This window comes from Chenopodium album, chromosome 12, assembly GCF_948465745.1.
Source record: "Chenopodium album chromosome 12, dcCheAlbu1.1, whole genome shotgun sequence".
NCBI lineage: Eukaryota > Viridiplantae > Streptophyta > Magnoliopsida > Caryophyllales > Amaranthaceae > Chenopodium > Chenopodium album.
The window spans coordinates 18,827,633-18,843,418 of NC_137845.1; the positions used below are offsets into that span (position 1 = coordinate 18,827,633).

At 34.1% G+C, this 15,786-nt stretch overlaps 1 long non-coding RNA gene and 1 pseudogene across 1 annotated transcript; one reads left to right on the top strand and one right to left on the bottom strand.

The window, feature by feature from the left end:
- The first annotated feature begins 416 nt into the window (after nucleotides 1–416).
- Nucleotides 417–1,294, top strand: LOC145571024 (secreted RxLR effector protein 161 pseudogene; annotated as a pseudogene).
- A 2,423-nt stretch (nucleotides 1,295–3,717) lies between these two features.
- Nucleotides 3,718–6,603, bottom strand: LOC145572187 (uncharacterized). The gene is made up of 4 exons (XR_014096715.1): nucleotides 6,495–6,603; nucleotides 5,731–6,084; nucleotides 5,074–5,216; nucleotides 3,718–3,907 (listed from the first exon to the last, which is right to left on the bottom strand). It is a non-coding gene; the product is annotated as an uncharacterized LOC145572187 (long non-coding RNA).
- Nucleotides 6,604–15,786: the final 9,183 nt, after the last annotated feature.

The window sequence follows — 15,786 nt, forward strand, 5'->3', positions numbered from 1 at the left end:
TTTGACTGCTAACACGTTCTTTGGCTTAGAGGAAACATCCTTAAGCCTATTGGCTTCCTCAATCTTCATGTGGCTCACAAGTTCTTCTAGGGTTAAATCCCTCTTTTTATACTTGAGGTGATTTCGATAATCAGACCAGGAATCTGGTAATTTCTCAATTAGTACATTGGCCTGAAGGATTTCACACATTTTCATACCTTGAGCAAGAATCTCAGCAACATAATTTTCATACACATGGACTTGGTCCATGATAGGCTTTTAATCAACCAATTTGAATTTCAACCAATTTCCAGTCACATACTTCTTTTTCCAGCATCATCAGTACCACATTTCTTTTCTAAAGACTCCCACATCTCCTTAGTAGATTTCATATTAACATACAAATCAAATATGTTGTTTTTCATGCTGTTCAAAAGATGACCTCTAACAAACTTATTATCACGATCAAATTTCCTGATTTCAGATTCATTAACAATGACAGTAGTGGTCCTCAGTATCAGATTCTTTATACCCAGGAACAGGAGTACTAGGAATTTCAATCATAGCATTGGTTTATTCAATAGGTTTTGGGGCATCCCTAAACAAAACATAATCAACCTCTACTTGTTCAAAAGCAATCAACTTTGGTGAAAAATGTGGGAGACAGTGTGTCTGAATATGCTAAGGTGCTTGGTAGTCTGAACTGCACTCGTCCTGATATTGCTTTTGCAGCTAGTAGACTTAGTCGCTATACCCATTGTCCTAGTGAGCAACATTGGGTTGCTTTGAGGCGTGTGCTTAGATATGTGTGTGGAACCATGACTTGGGGATTGAATTTTGTTGGTCATCCTTTGGCTCTTGAAGGGTATTGTGATGCAAATTGGGTAACGGATAGCGATGAAACAAGTTCTACCGGTGGCTATGTTTTTACCCTTAGTGGGGGTGCAGTTTCATGGAAGTCTGGAAAGCAGACGTGTATAGCTCAATCGACAATGGAAGCTGAGTTCATCGCATTGGATCTTGCTACTCAAGAGGCAGATTGGTTGAGAAATTTGCTTATTGATATTCCCTTGTGGGGGAAGCCGACACCACATGTGTCAATGCATTGTGATTCACAAGCTGCTATATGTGTTGCTAAGAACAGCATTTACAATGGTAAGAAAAGGCACATAAGAGTCAGACACACGAGTCTGTGAGGCAGTTTATTGTGAATGGGGTTATTTCGTTGGACTATGTTCGAACAGAGAAGAACTTGGCAGTTGGTGACGGAGTCATCAACTGGTATGGGTCTAGGACCTATGTTGTAATGACTTGAAGTTGTAGCTATATAAGCTATGTGACATGATACTTTGGTTTTTAATAAATCTGAAACCTGTTTTGGTTTATTTGTTTCATTGTCATGAATCATGTGGATTTGTTAGTTATGTATCATGTGTTTGAATCTATTACTCTTTAAGAATGGTAAGTTTTACCGGTTAGATTCTGCTAGGATGAGCTTGTCTCTTAATGTCATTTGTTTTCTGAGTAGGGATTGATGGAGGTTCTTAAGTAAGTTAAGACTTTAGCCCAGTGGCTTTTGAAACAGGATTGATAATGACACCGAAAGTTGAGGGTTGAACAGTTTAAAAAAAAATTCTTCGAATTTTGTGCACAAAACATGCTTTTCATAGGTTTAGGAAGCCATTTTGGCCCTATGGGTCCAATTTGAGGTCAGAATTGACAAAAAATGATCGAAAATGTCTCGTTTTGCGTGTTCACGCAAATCAAGGTATTTTTAAACACGCAAAATGAGACATTTTCGATCATTTTTTGTCAATTATAACTTCAAATTAGACCCATAGGACCAAAATGCCCCACAAAACCTCTAAAGAGCATGTGTTTGACACGAAAATCAAAGAATTTTAAAAATTCCGTTAGGTTTTTAACGACAGGTGGTAAAAAACAATTTCTAATTTTTTATTTGGTGATAAAATAAAAGTTTTAGAAGTTTTGGTGGTAAAAACAATTTTTTGATTTTTTTTTGTTGAAAAAGTCAAAATTTCCTTATATTAAAAGTTGGAATTATTGGATTTAAAGAGGATTTATTGAATTATTATTATTAATGCTTTACAAGCATGTTGGTAATCCCACTATGCAGATTTGGTTTATTGATAAGGCCTTGGACTTTGTATGACCGGGTCTTTCCACAAGAATAGCCTTGTAATATAAGGAGACTAGCTTAGGGGGTGTGCACACTTGGGTGAGGAATTAGATTAGAAGGAATTGGTTTTAAAGGAATTGGATTTTTAAAGAGGAATTGGTTTATTGAATTGACTATTGATATTGATTATTGAAATTGGTTTCGGAATTTTGAGTTGGAATTATTGGTTAAATCATTGGAAATGATGGAATTGATTTCAAAAGCATGTTTGCTAATAAATTGAGTTTAATTATCTTGCACTTATCGTACTTAGCATATTTTGCTAATCCGTATTTCTTGTTTTGTTTTGGTTCGCCCTGTTTACCTTAATGGTAAGCAGTGTTGACTAATTTTAGGTGGAGTCAATAATTGAGCATATGGAGTCCCGGGAATGGTTTCACCTAGATTAGGAAATGTTTGGTCTTTATATTTATTTTTGAGTACTCATGACAATGGATACTATTAATAGTCTATTATTAATAAGAGAGGAGTATTGAAGTTTTCCGCTGCAAAGTATTGGTTTTGTTTAGTAAGTTTCTTGCGTAATCACGCAGTGGTAATACGCCTAAGTCTATTTCCGTAGAGGGAGATTTGGGGGTGTTACACAATACCCATATCTGAAACGATAGTCACCTTGTACATATCTATCTCTATCCCTAATTCAGAAATGGCCAAAAGGGGGAAAATGCAGAGAGCTGAAATCAGCAAATAAGTAGAAGAATGGTATCTTTGTATTTTTTTCAAGATTGTGAATTTGTGACCTCTTTGTTTTTTCCTCTTTGTAATGGTTATTGATACTTTCTTAAAAATCATCAGTTACATAATTTGCTACAGTTATTAAAACTATATAAATATATTAAGAACAACTATTCAAGGTTTCGTAACTCAAAAAGAAAAATGATAGGTTTATGAGGTAGAGTGTGATGAAAAGCAATGCCTTTAAAATATACACTCCCTTCATTGTCGATTTATGTGTTTTGCTTTTTACTAAATACTTTTACTTTATTTCTTGTCCATCTTATCCCTCTTACCCCACAACGTATCCATCATTCTACATTCACTTACTTCGTCCACTTTTTCTTATACTTGCTCACTTTTTCTTAAAAAAAGTAGTATAGATGTGAAACTGTTTCTAATCAGCTCATTATGCAGTTAACTTTGATAGTAGTATAAAAAGCAAATAAAGCTCCATGCTCGCTCAAAATTTTTCTGTTTAAATATACCCAAGTAGTTGGTTCAGCATGAATTGTCGCTGATGCACAGTATCCTGTTTATGGCAAGAATTGCCCCTATTGGCCTAATGCATATTATGTAATTTAAATTATCACCATCTACATAAAGACTACACCCACAAGAGGCCAAGAATCATTCAAGAAACCCCATATAAATAGTCACTGACATTTCTCAGCATTCACATCATCAAAATGTTGAAATATCAATTTACTTACTTAAACACCAAAACTGAAGTTTTGTAAACTTTAACAGCTAATTTATCACCATCAGATTTTGTTGCATGGTAAACATTAGCCTGCAAAAAAAAAAAAAAAAAAAAGCCATAATCATGTAATGTAATTAACTGTTACATTACACATACAAAAAAAGGTTAATTCTAGATATAGATGATATCCTACATTTAAGATGATAAAAATATTTTACCTCCTTCCCAGTTGATATACAGCCATTTATATCATTAAAAACCTCATGATTCAACATCTTGAAGAGAACCATCCGAGTCCTGGGGTCAATAGCCTGGTATACAATAATATTATTGTAGAAGGTAGACATTAAGAAATCAGAATAACAAGATCAACAAAGCATAAGAATCAGAAAATGCACTCATAGGACCAACGGAAAAACTACACCTTTATTGTTATCAACTTATCAATCAAGAGGTTATTAATATGTTTTCAAGGATGCACTAGGAGAAGGGGGATGGGTGTGCGGTGGGTGGCCCGGGGGGATTTGGGGGGGCTGTTTGTAGACTTGCATTAATTTCTATAATTACGAAGAGCAGCAGTTCTTATTTTTGTGGATTGCGGTTACATAAAACAGAGGCAACATCGTTTTTGCAAGTATAATTCAACAATAGTAAAAGTAGGGGCTTATCATTCTAAAAAAATAAAAAAAAAAAAATTACATGACGGTTGATTGGCTGTGTAATGTGGCGAAAAAGATCCTTCAATTAGTGTAACAGCTTTATTCGATTCCACAGGGCCATCCTCAGAAGTTCTTGTATTGTAGACACATATCTAAAATATAAGTGAACTACTGAAAGAAGGATGGCCAGGGTCCCTGCTGCCAGTTCACATGGAAAGATATAACCTAAAGCTCTAAGAATTGGTATTGTCTACAACATAAAATATGCTTCAAAACAAAATACCTAGTACCTGACTACCAGCACTGTCTAAGTATCTATCATAACACCATAACCTATAAACCATTTTCTATTTCCTGTCATACCGGTACTCCCGGGAAAAAACACACACCATGTAATAATAGCCAATAAATTACGTATGGAGGCTTGATCCTATGAGTCAAATATTTTTAAATTGTTTTATCATTCCATATATTCACCTTAAAATGTCAGCAAAACCAGACAATAAAACTAACCCTAGCTTCCTAACATATCAAAAGCATATAACTGTTTTTTAAGGCTCTAAATCAGAGGTAGTAATTCTATTAGTTGACCCATGTGATGCTTCATCATCTAATGACATGTGAAACAGAAGTTACATCACTGGCACCGTAAAAAATACAGCATCTGATATGAAGGAAAGGAACTATATATAATATTATATATATATATATATATATATATATATATATATATATATAAAAATTAAAAATTAAAAAAAAATTAACCAAAAAGAGGTACACTTAGACAAATTGCTTCAAGAAATAAAAACAAGTAGTACCATAATATACCCATCTGTTCAACAGTTGTACGGTCTGCTTTCTCCCTGTTCTTTGTTTTACCAATAGCCATCCCCCGTACACTCTCACGAATTGCAGTAGTGACTGAGTTGGACATGCCAACATTTGTCTTGCCCTCCCATTCCTGTGAAAGCAAAGAAACATAAATCAAAATACTCAAATAATAAATCCCCCTTCCATTCTCCATCACCCCCCTCCCCACAAACACAGGCAAACAAAGAAATACACAAACAAAAGAGTTGAATTGTAGGATTAACAACAACCCAAATTAATAGGGTGTTTAAGGGAACTCAACTGAATATTTTATGTGAGAAGAAAATTAAGATAAGAAATGAACTGAACTAAACTGAAAATAATCTGAAGAGAACAGGCCCTAAGTGCCATTTCAAAAATGAACTTGCGATGTATAGACAACATTTAAATAAATAATTCTTATCAAATCCTCCACAATTTTGAGCACAACTAAGTATTTGAGAAAGAGCCCATTTAGCAAGTTATTCAATAAATCATAATCATACCATCAAGAAAGAACTCGCATGTATACCAACAATTGCAAAAATAAATAACTAAAGAAGCATAAATAAAACATGGTACAAGAAGATGAAGCTATGGATACAACTACATGGATAATTATATACCTCTAGAGGAGAAGGACGGATGTGATGAGTAAACTTCTGGGTACAATTTGAGAGAGGCTAAAGTGTTGAAGAACTTGGCCTAGACAATGCTCCTCCATGAGCATTAGGCCGTCGAGCATTAAGGGTAATTGATCCGCCTTCATAACCACCCTCATCGATGTCCTTCAAATCCAACCAATGCAAAGCCTCCCCAATATCAGAATCTGAAGACCAACCCTCCTCCTCCTCCTCCTCCTCCTCCTCCTCTTCTTCCCCTTCTACTTCTACCTCTGCTTCCCTGCTTGGTTCATCATTGAGCTTCGCCACCATTTTTTCATCTTCCTTAAACTCAACGACATCGTCTAACATGTTTCACTGTTTCAAATATAGACTTTATCACTCACTAGCCTCCAATCAAATAAATTCGGCAATTATCATATCAAGAATGTTTTTACTTTTGAATAGCTAATCAGAATTCCAAAAATAAAAAAAAGCTATAAATACTCAAAAACGCAATGTATAAATTTTTGTGACTTATCTCAACCTCCCTTCTAAAAGGATCATAAGCTTTCATTTGTCTTCCAATTATAGCATTCATAATCACAATTTTATTTTATTTTTTTTTTAAAAAAAAAAAAACACATAATTATGTAACTATGTAAGAAAAGAATTAGAAGCTCTCATCAATTACAACTTAAATATATAATCAAACAATAAATTAAAAGCTGAAACATTGAAAAAATTAAAATGAAAAGTGAAAATTTTTAAAGAAGTAACCGACTTACCGAGTGTTCTGAGTTCGAGACACCGGGTATTTGTCACCGGTCGGTGGGAGTGCGCGGAGAACTGGGAGAGAGGAGGCAGGGCTATTTTTTTTTCTTATTCATTCAATGGGTTGGAGCCCCATCAATGAAAGCCCTCACCTGCCGCAGTTATAAATGGGTCAGATCCGTCCAATAAATGTATGGGCCGGGTCTTTATAAAATTGTCAAATTATATTTATGGGTTATTAATAGAGTGAGCCGGTCTTTTTACTCTTTCATAAGGATTTAAAAACACTTCGTATACAAGGTTATCCTCGTGCGATGCGTACGGTTAGAATTAGTATTTCTTAGTACCTCTGTTAATTATTATGTGCAATTTTAGTGTATTATTGTACGGAGATTATTCATAAATTATATAAAAATTAAAATATTTTTTTTCATGTTTCATTTAACCTAATTTGGTCTTTGCTATTTTTCAAGAAAATAGGCCACTAATTTACAAATCAAAATAGACCTTTAACATTTTTCCGGCTCAAAGATTTTATTATTTCAATATAGAAAGATAAAGATCGATTAAATTTGTATGCATAAGATTAACAAAGTATTTTAACAATACAATAAAATGCATATGATTAACAAAATTGAGCATTATTAGTCACGTTGATTATATGATTAACAAAGTATTTTTAACAATTGATTGTATCTTGTCAACTAGATACATAAAATGAGAAAATTATGTACTCCATTTTAAATTTCATTCAAAAAGTTTTCTAAAAATATTCTTATAGCGGTTCAATTTCAATTAGATTTAAAAAAAAAATTCATAGTATTTTTCGCAAATATTCCTTACCATATACGATAGATATAAAAATATTAAGTTAAATTGTTATGGAAGAAATATGGTTGCAAAGTAGCGCAACTTATTAAATACTTAGTATTTCCTAAGGAGAATGACTTGCCACCATATTAAAACCCTAAAATTTTATATGTCCTCTCTCTTCAAACATTGCCACCATATTAAAACCTAGGGGTTGCCATCGATTTTTATCGACGGTAATCCCCAAATTCTTCTCTAATTTAATGTTTCTAGCTAATAAAGATCACCATCAGTATAGTGATTATAGTCAGTCCCTCCATGTAGGGTTTAGTCAGTCCCTCCACGTAAGGTTTAATATTGTTTGTTTCTAGTATGTGCATGGATACAAATTTGGAAGATTCTTCTTGCAAATTTGTGGAATTGCAAGTCTGTTGATATAGGGGTGCAGATTTAGAAGATTCGTCTTACAAATCTGTAGATCTTGATGACCAATCAAGTTTTATCACTTTTGCGACTATACATCAATAGAGCTCCATCAAGAACGATGAAAAGACATCTAAAATTATTCAGGAGCAGTTCAGAAGCGATGCCATTAGTTTAGGGGTGTTTTATTCTTGTACTGGAAATCTAGATCTCTTAAGCTAGGAATGATTGTAAGTGCTGAATGGCTATTGTTATTTAATGAAATCACCCCTTCCTATTCCATTCCAAAAAAAAAAAAAAAAAAAAAAAAAAAAAAAAAAAAAGTATTTTCTAAGAGGATTTTTTTAAAAGTATTTTCTAAGCAGTCTTTACCCAAAAAAATTGTGGGGAAACATATGGCTAAATATAGTTAGATACATATGGATTAAATATATTTGCAAAATAGAATAAAAAACTCCACATAACATTGTATATTTTGGTGTGTAGAAAGCCACAAGATTAGGGGTGAGAATCGATCTCAAGATCTCCTGGAATCGGGAGAGAAGCTTAAACCACTTGAGCTATCCCTCACTCTCATATAACATTGTATATGAAATTTATTTTTAGAAGACTTGATGAACAAAATGTTATATAATGATATGTCACATCTGTAGACACCTAAAAATGTCTCCCCAAAACCAAACCCGATGATGAACAACCTTTCACCGCCATTATTGCTCGGGTTGAGTATTTAATCTTTAGAGTGCTTAAATCCATTTTTCCATTCAATACATTTCATAAACCAATCCATTTCCTAGCTCATTTCCCTACACCATAACTTGTTTTCCTCTTTTTGTGTCCACATCACAAAATCGAGAGAAACTGATTTTGTGCCCCTATAATTTTGATCCAATTATTATTTGGTTGGATAGGCCCTGAAATTCCAAAAATATATTATAAGCCCAATTCCGATTTAAAACGAAGAAGATATGAGCAAAATACTAAACTCGACCCAAAACCGACACCCTTTCACTAAAACGGCAATATCTTAAAATCTACAAATGATTTTGACCTGATTCTAATTGGGTTCGAAAGTAGACTTGATAAACTTTCCAATGATATATTATATGCCTTATTCCGAGTTACGGTTCAAAAGTTATCGTAGATTTAAAAATGCGTAAAAAACTGGAAATACCGCGCAGCAGCTAAAATGCCGCGACGCGGCAAAGGACGACGTGGGACGGTGCTTATTATCGTGACACGGTACTCTACACCGTGTCATGGTGCTTTTTTGTGTTTTTCCTCCTTTCCTCACGCATTTCGAATAAAAAATACACCGTGACACGGCGCCACGTGCCGTGCCACGGTGGACTTTGCCGTGTCACGGCATTTTCTGCCGTGTCACGGTACATGTGCCGTGTCACAAAGTACACTGTGACACGGTGCCACGTGCCGCGCCATGGTGGACTTTGCCACGTCACGGCATTTTCTGCCGTGTCACGGTACATGTGCCGTGTCATAAAGTACACCGTGACAAGGCGCCACGTGTCGCGCCACAGTGGACTTTGCCATGTCACGGCATTTTCTGCCGTGTCACGGTACATGTGCCGTGTCACGGAATGTTTTCGTGTTTTCTCCGCGTAAAACCTTCACGCGCTTTATCCTCCGTAGGTCAAATCTTTCCTGCGTCACACCAAAGTACCCCGCGTCACACTAAAGTATACCGTGTCACGGCATTTCTTACCGTCTCGCGGCATACTGTTGACGTGTCGCAGCAACCTTTTTTAGGGTTTTTATCTTTTTAGGGTTCCATGTGTTCCCTCTGCTCATTTTCTCTATAAATACCCCCCTCATTTCTGTAGTTCGGGGGCACCAAATCATTTTCTCTTCCTCTCTTCTACACCAAAAATCATTCTCTTCTCTCTCTCATATTCTAAACCTTAAACCTATATTTCTAATTACATCATTTCTTCCTTAAGCACTCCAAGGAGTTCATACAATACCCGAAGTTCTATACTTAAACTAAGGCGTGAAAGGTAGAATTAACTGAGGGTTTGGGCCAAATCAACTCTACTTTTAATTTAATTTAATTTAATTTAATTTTCATTTTAGAATTATGTGTTGCATTAATATTCAACCAATTTAGCCTAATAATAGTTTGGAGCAAATTGAATCTTTGTTTGCATGCCTTTGAGATCGCAGGAATCACTTTTCACAATAAGAATCGAGTAAAGGCCAATACGGGCGAATGTGACTCCATGACTCACTTCGTACCATCATCCCCGATCCTCCTTTCGTGGTTCCAAACCATATGGAGTTAGTAATCTCATGGATTATGAATGGGGTGTAACCTTCACGGGTCAATCGTTGTTGCCTTTGGTTGTCCCTTAATCGTGGTTGCCTTTTATGATTCGTGAACGGATTACAAGTTCCTTAAAAACTTGTTGGCGGATCCCTACTCTATTTGTCTCTAATCGTATACGTCAATTCCCACTTCTTATGAGTGCCAAGCATATTCACAACATGCTTAATGTAGGCGCACTTCAAACGACGCCTTTTTTTTATCAACAATAACTATATTTTTAAGAATTTTAGCAAAGGTAATCATTATGAATCTACAAAAAATAATATTTGTTTCAATACTTTAATTTAGTACGTAGTTATTGATGTTTCATAATTATACGAATTATTTTTTAATTCCTCATTTTTTTTTGTACAGTAGATATTCATATTACATGAATATTAAAGGTCGGTGTGAATAATATGAAAGAATATTTAGTAGAATATATATGGAGGAAATATATATGTTTGCAAAATAAAAAGTAATATAATATTGTACGTATACATAGAATATTTTCGTAGAAAACTTGACAAAAAAAATTTCGTAAAAAGATGCCATATCATTTTTTAAGGAATAGTTACTATATTTATAGAAAAGATCGATCTATAGTATTTGTATCTCTAATTTTTTATAATTTTTTTAAAGAAAAAAAAAAGACACACCAGGAGATGACACGTGTCATTGCTGGTGTGTCTTTTAGTATATAGTTATTATTGATGATTTGTGAGATATAAAATATTTTAAAGTTGTAAATAATAATAATTAACGAAGGTTATATCATAAGCCCAATTCCGATTTAAAACGAAGAAAATATGAGCAAAATACTAAACTCGACCCAAAACCGACACCCTTTCACTAAAACGGCAATATCTTAAAATATACAAATGATTTTGACCTGATTCTAATTGGGTTGGAAAGTAGACTTGATAATCTTTCCAATGATATATTATATGTATTATTTCGAGTTACGGATCAAAAGTTATTGTACTTTTAAAAACGCATAAAAAACTGAAATTACCGCGCAGCAGCTAAAATGCCACGACGCGGAAGAAATGACGTGGCACGGTGCATAATGTCGTGACACGGTACTCTACACCGTGTCACGGTGCCTTTTTCGTGTATTTTCTCACGCATTTCGAAATAAAAGTACACCGTGACACGGCGCCACGTGCCGCGCCACGGTGGATTTTGCCGCGTCATGGGATTTTCCCGTGTTTTCTCCGCGTAAAACATGTACGCGTTTTATCATTTTAGGGCAGCTATTGCACCGCGACACGACATTTTCTGCTGTGTCATGGCACGCTTTGCCGTATCGCGACAACCTCTACCGTGTCACGGCACCCCAAAACTAGGGTTTTATCTTTTTAGGGTTCCGTGTGTTCCCTCTACTCATTTTCTCTATAAATACCCCCCTCCTTTCTACAGTTCGGGGCACAAAAATCATTCTCTCTTCCTCTCATCTACACCAAAAATCATTCTCTTCTCTCTCTCATATTCTAAACCTTAAACCTGTATTTCTAATTACATTATTCCTTCCCTAAGCACTCCAAGGAGTCCATACAACACCCGAGGTTCTGTCCTTAAAAAAAAAGGCGTGAAAGGTATAATTAACCGAGGGTTTGGACCAAATCAACTCTACGTTTATTTAATTTAATTTCCATTTGATTTATATTTTTATTGAAGTTACTAACAATTTATTCATGACGCAGCAATTTTAAGAAACGCGCGTAATGTGAGTAATTAATTATTTTAATTACTTATTTTATTTTTATATTGCTTGTATCAAGATTTGGTTAATTTATATTTGATTTGACTAACAATTTATTGTTGAATTGCTTCCAATATTAATGTTTATTCTATTATTATTATTGATCACCATATTGCATGTTTAAAGGGAATATGTAATTGAAAACCATGCCTAATAAGATAATTTGGACGACCGGTTTAGGTTCCTTTTTAATCTTTTTGTTAATTAAATCAAGTGATCACGATATATTAGAATTATGTGTTGCATTAATATTCAACCAATTTAGCCTAATAATAGTTTGGAGCAAATTGAATAATTTGTTTGCATGCCTTTGAGATCGCAGGAATCACTTTTCACAATAAGAATCGAGTAGAGGCCAATACGGGCGAATGTGACTCCATGACTCACTTCGTACCATCATCCCCGATCCTCCTTTCGTGGTTCCGAACCATATGGAGTTAGTAATCTCATGGATTATGAATGGGATGTAACCTTCACGGGTCAATCGTTGTTGCCTATTGTTGTCCCTTAATCGTGGTTGCCTTTTATGATCCGTGAATGGTTTACAAGTTCCTTAAACACTTGTTGGCGGCTCCCTACTTTATTTGTCCCTAATTGTATACGTCAATTCCCACTTCCTATGAGTGCCAAGCATATTCACACATGCTTAACGTAGGCGCACTTCAAACGACGCCTACACCTAGATTCATAAATAATTGATTATTGAAGGATTATGATTTAGGGTGGTTTAAACCTTTAATTTAAGGGTTTTAAAACATAATTACAGAAATTTTTTATTAATATATACTGCTGGAATTTTTGGTAGTATGCTAAAAATCAAGTTTCTTGAAAGAATTTTAATTACCCATTAATTGGGATTAAAGTATAGGGTTTTAAATAAATTTTCAGCTTGTTTTAATTAAATTATGATTGGTTTAATAAGAGTATATATTGCTGGAAATTTGTGTAGAGTGGATTTTAATGCCGTATTATAATTTTGGTTTATAGGAGACTTTGAAGTGAGTGATTTCTATTAGTCGTGGCAATTTTATGATCGTATTCAAGGTACGTTTGCGTACTTAGCATTTTTTGATGATGTAGTAGCATGCTAGATCTGATTAATTAATTCCAAGTAGTATCATGCTAGATTATGATTGGAAATTGTGAATTGATTGATATTGGTGATTGAATTATGAAGCATGATTTATTTGTCATGGATTATTGATTTGAAAATAATCGTTTGGCATGTTGAATATGAACCACACTTTTATTTATGGCATGATAGAAAGCATGTTTAATTAAACTAAATGTTTAATTTGGTTTGGAATATTGAAAAGGAATTTTATTATGATTCATATAATTTTTATTGATGCTATAAGCATGAGGAAGGAGCTATGTAAGTGTCTATGTACACGAGGAAAAAATTGTATGTTAGTGTCTTAGTGCACTTAAGGTGTTTTTAACACCGAGGGATAGGATTTGTGGCGCATTATGCGTTTAAGGTGTCTTTGACACCGAGGTAGATTTAAAAAGAATTCAACATTAAATATTATGTGGTCACTAATTATTCAAGAATTAAATTAGAATGTTTAATTGTTTGAATAATTATAATGTTTGACTTTGTTATGGTTTGAGAGTCATCACTAAGTTTAATAATATGTAATAACGTAAAGTGAAAGAGATTACGCACCAAAACTCTTGGAACATATATACCTTGAGCATGAACATATGGGGGGAGTTATGCGACTTTATATTTGACCATAACTTCTACTGGGAGTACAGGACGCTGTATTTTCCTTTTATTATTATGCGCAGGAATTCCGCCACTTACGAGTGGTTATTTTATACTGGCATGGTTAGCTCTGTGTTAGTACCCCTTTATTGGGGCAGGTTAGAGGGGAAACCTGTTCGATGCGTAATCAATACTAAATAAATTATTTAGTTACTTAATTGAGAAGTTTTGTGGCGTGTTGTGTGCTTGTAAACAGGTGCAACAAGGTAAGTTGTGTGTTGATAGGTAAAAGCATGTTAGTGTGTTTAACTACGCTTATGTACTAAGCTTTGTTGTGTGTGTTGTGTGTTTGTTGGCCTTGTCTTTACCTTGGCCCTAAGATGACCCATTTTTAATGAAGAGTAGTGGAAACAAGTAGAGAGAAACTTTTCAGGTGATGAAGCATATTCATGGATGGGCATTGAGTGAAGAGCGATTCATGCTAGTTTCCATAAGTTTATGATATGTTTATCGCTTTAATTATTTTATGATATTAATGTTTGTGAGACTAACGTGAAAGTTTTGAATTCGGTTTGGTTTTGTTAAGGGTCTACAATGGTTCCAAATTGTAGGTTGACTTTGTTTTACTTTGGTTTGACTTTACTTTCGTTGGTTGACTTTTTAAGTTGAGTCGTTTTTAAATATTTTCAAGGAGAGTCTTCTGTTGTGTGTCTTTGATAGTTGCCTTAGCCGTTTTCACGATGGCGGTAATATCTTAGATTTTCCTAATTTGAGTTTTAAACAGAGCAAAACATGTATTTTTAAAGAAAGGAATTTCTAGGGTGTTACAAATAATCCTAATCAAATACTTTATAACTCATAGACACGGGGGCTAAGAATACCGACTTTAACTAGTTGTGAATGAACAATTGATTATTTTAACCTTTTTTTTTATAAATTTAACATTTGCTTTTATAAATCTTTAAGAATACACATTAATAATAATAATAATAATAATAATAATAATAATAATAGTAGTAGTAATAAGTACGTAGTAGTAGCATTACTAGTATATAGTGGTAATAGTAAATCAGTTAATTATAGAAATGTTGATAACCATTATTAAATAGTAGTGACAAAATAAGTAGTATGTAGCAGTACGTAGTATGGTAGTAGTATATAGTAGTGCATGATAGAAAGTTTAAGAAGTATATATTTTGGGACTTACGGTCAGCAACAATCAAGAAGAAGGGGCTACTTTTGGTGGTCGGTGGCTGTCGGTAGCAGGTGGCGACAACGGTGGTGATAAGTTTATATTTTATATACTTTATTATATCATTTTTATGCTATTTTAGAGTATAATTTAAGTATTTATATAGATTTTAATGTCTTATCATGAGATCTACTTTATTAAGTTTAATTGATTATTTTTAGTTAATTATACTTGTATTATGCTAAAATGTTACTAATATGGAAAAAGAAATTAAGAAACCCATTTTTCATATTGTTTACAGGTTGTTGCAACTTTGCAAATAAAAGAAAATCCCACTAAAAACTCACGTGCATATAAGCAAAAGAAGTAGTAGTAGTGGGATTTAATACCCACCAACTCCTAATGGCCCAAGAAAGAAAAGCTGCACACGCACAAAGAATTGGAAGAAAAACCCTCAAAATTGAGATACAGTATTTAAGGGGAAGCAGAGGAGTAGCGAAGACACACGGAGACGAAGAGCAGCCGGAGAAGAGGACGAAACATCAGCAAACCGCGCCTCTAGACGAAGAGCAGCGTTCAACCTCTATAATTGGAGTTTACTCTTCTCTCTTTAAGATTATGCAATTAACAATGTTATATATTATTGATTGTGTTTTCTTAATCTCCATGTCTAGCTAAATTCCCTTGTTCTAGGTTAGGGATGTAGTCCATTATAATCTATCAATGAATTGAGTTATTTTGTTTGGGTTTGATTTATATAATTGCAATTTGGTAATCTTGTTTTAATTCGTACTCTTAATCTGGCCAATTGATTGTATGTTTAAGGTATTGGATTATTAGCGGAAGTGAAATTTCAATACTAGTTCGTGGGATTATCAAACGTCAAGTAGTATAATTTTAGGAATAGTTATACACTTGGGGTGGTCTTTTTGAATTCCTATTCTTAATGAGTTTATTTCAATTGTTGTGATCACGGAAGTAGACATAATGTTGATTTAAATATGCGTTTTCTACCTTGGAAGAGGAGATTACATACTATTGGTAATTCGATCATTGTTATATTATGTATGTTCAACCCTGCA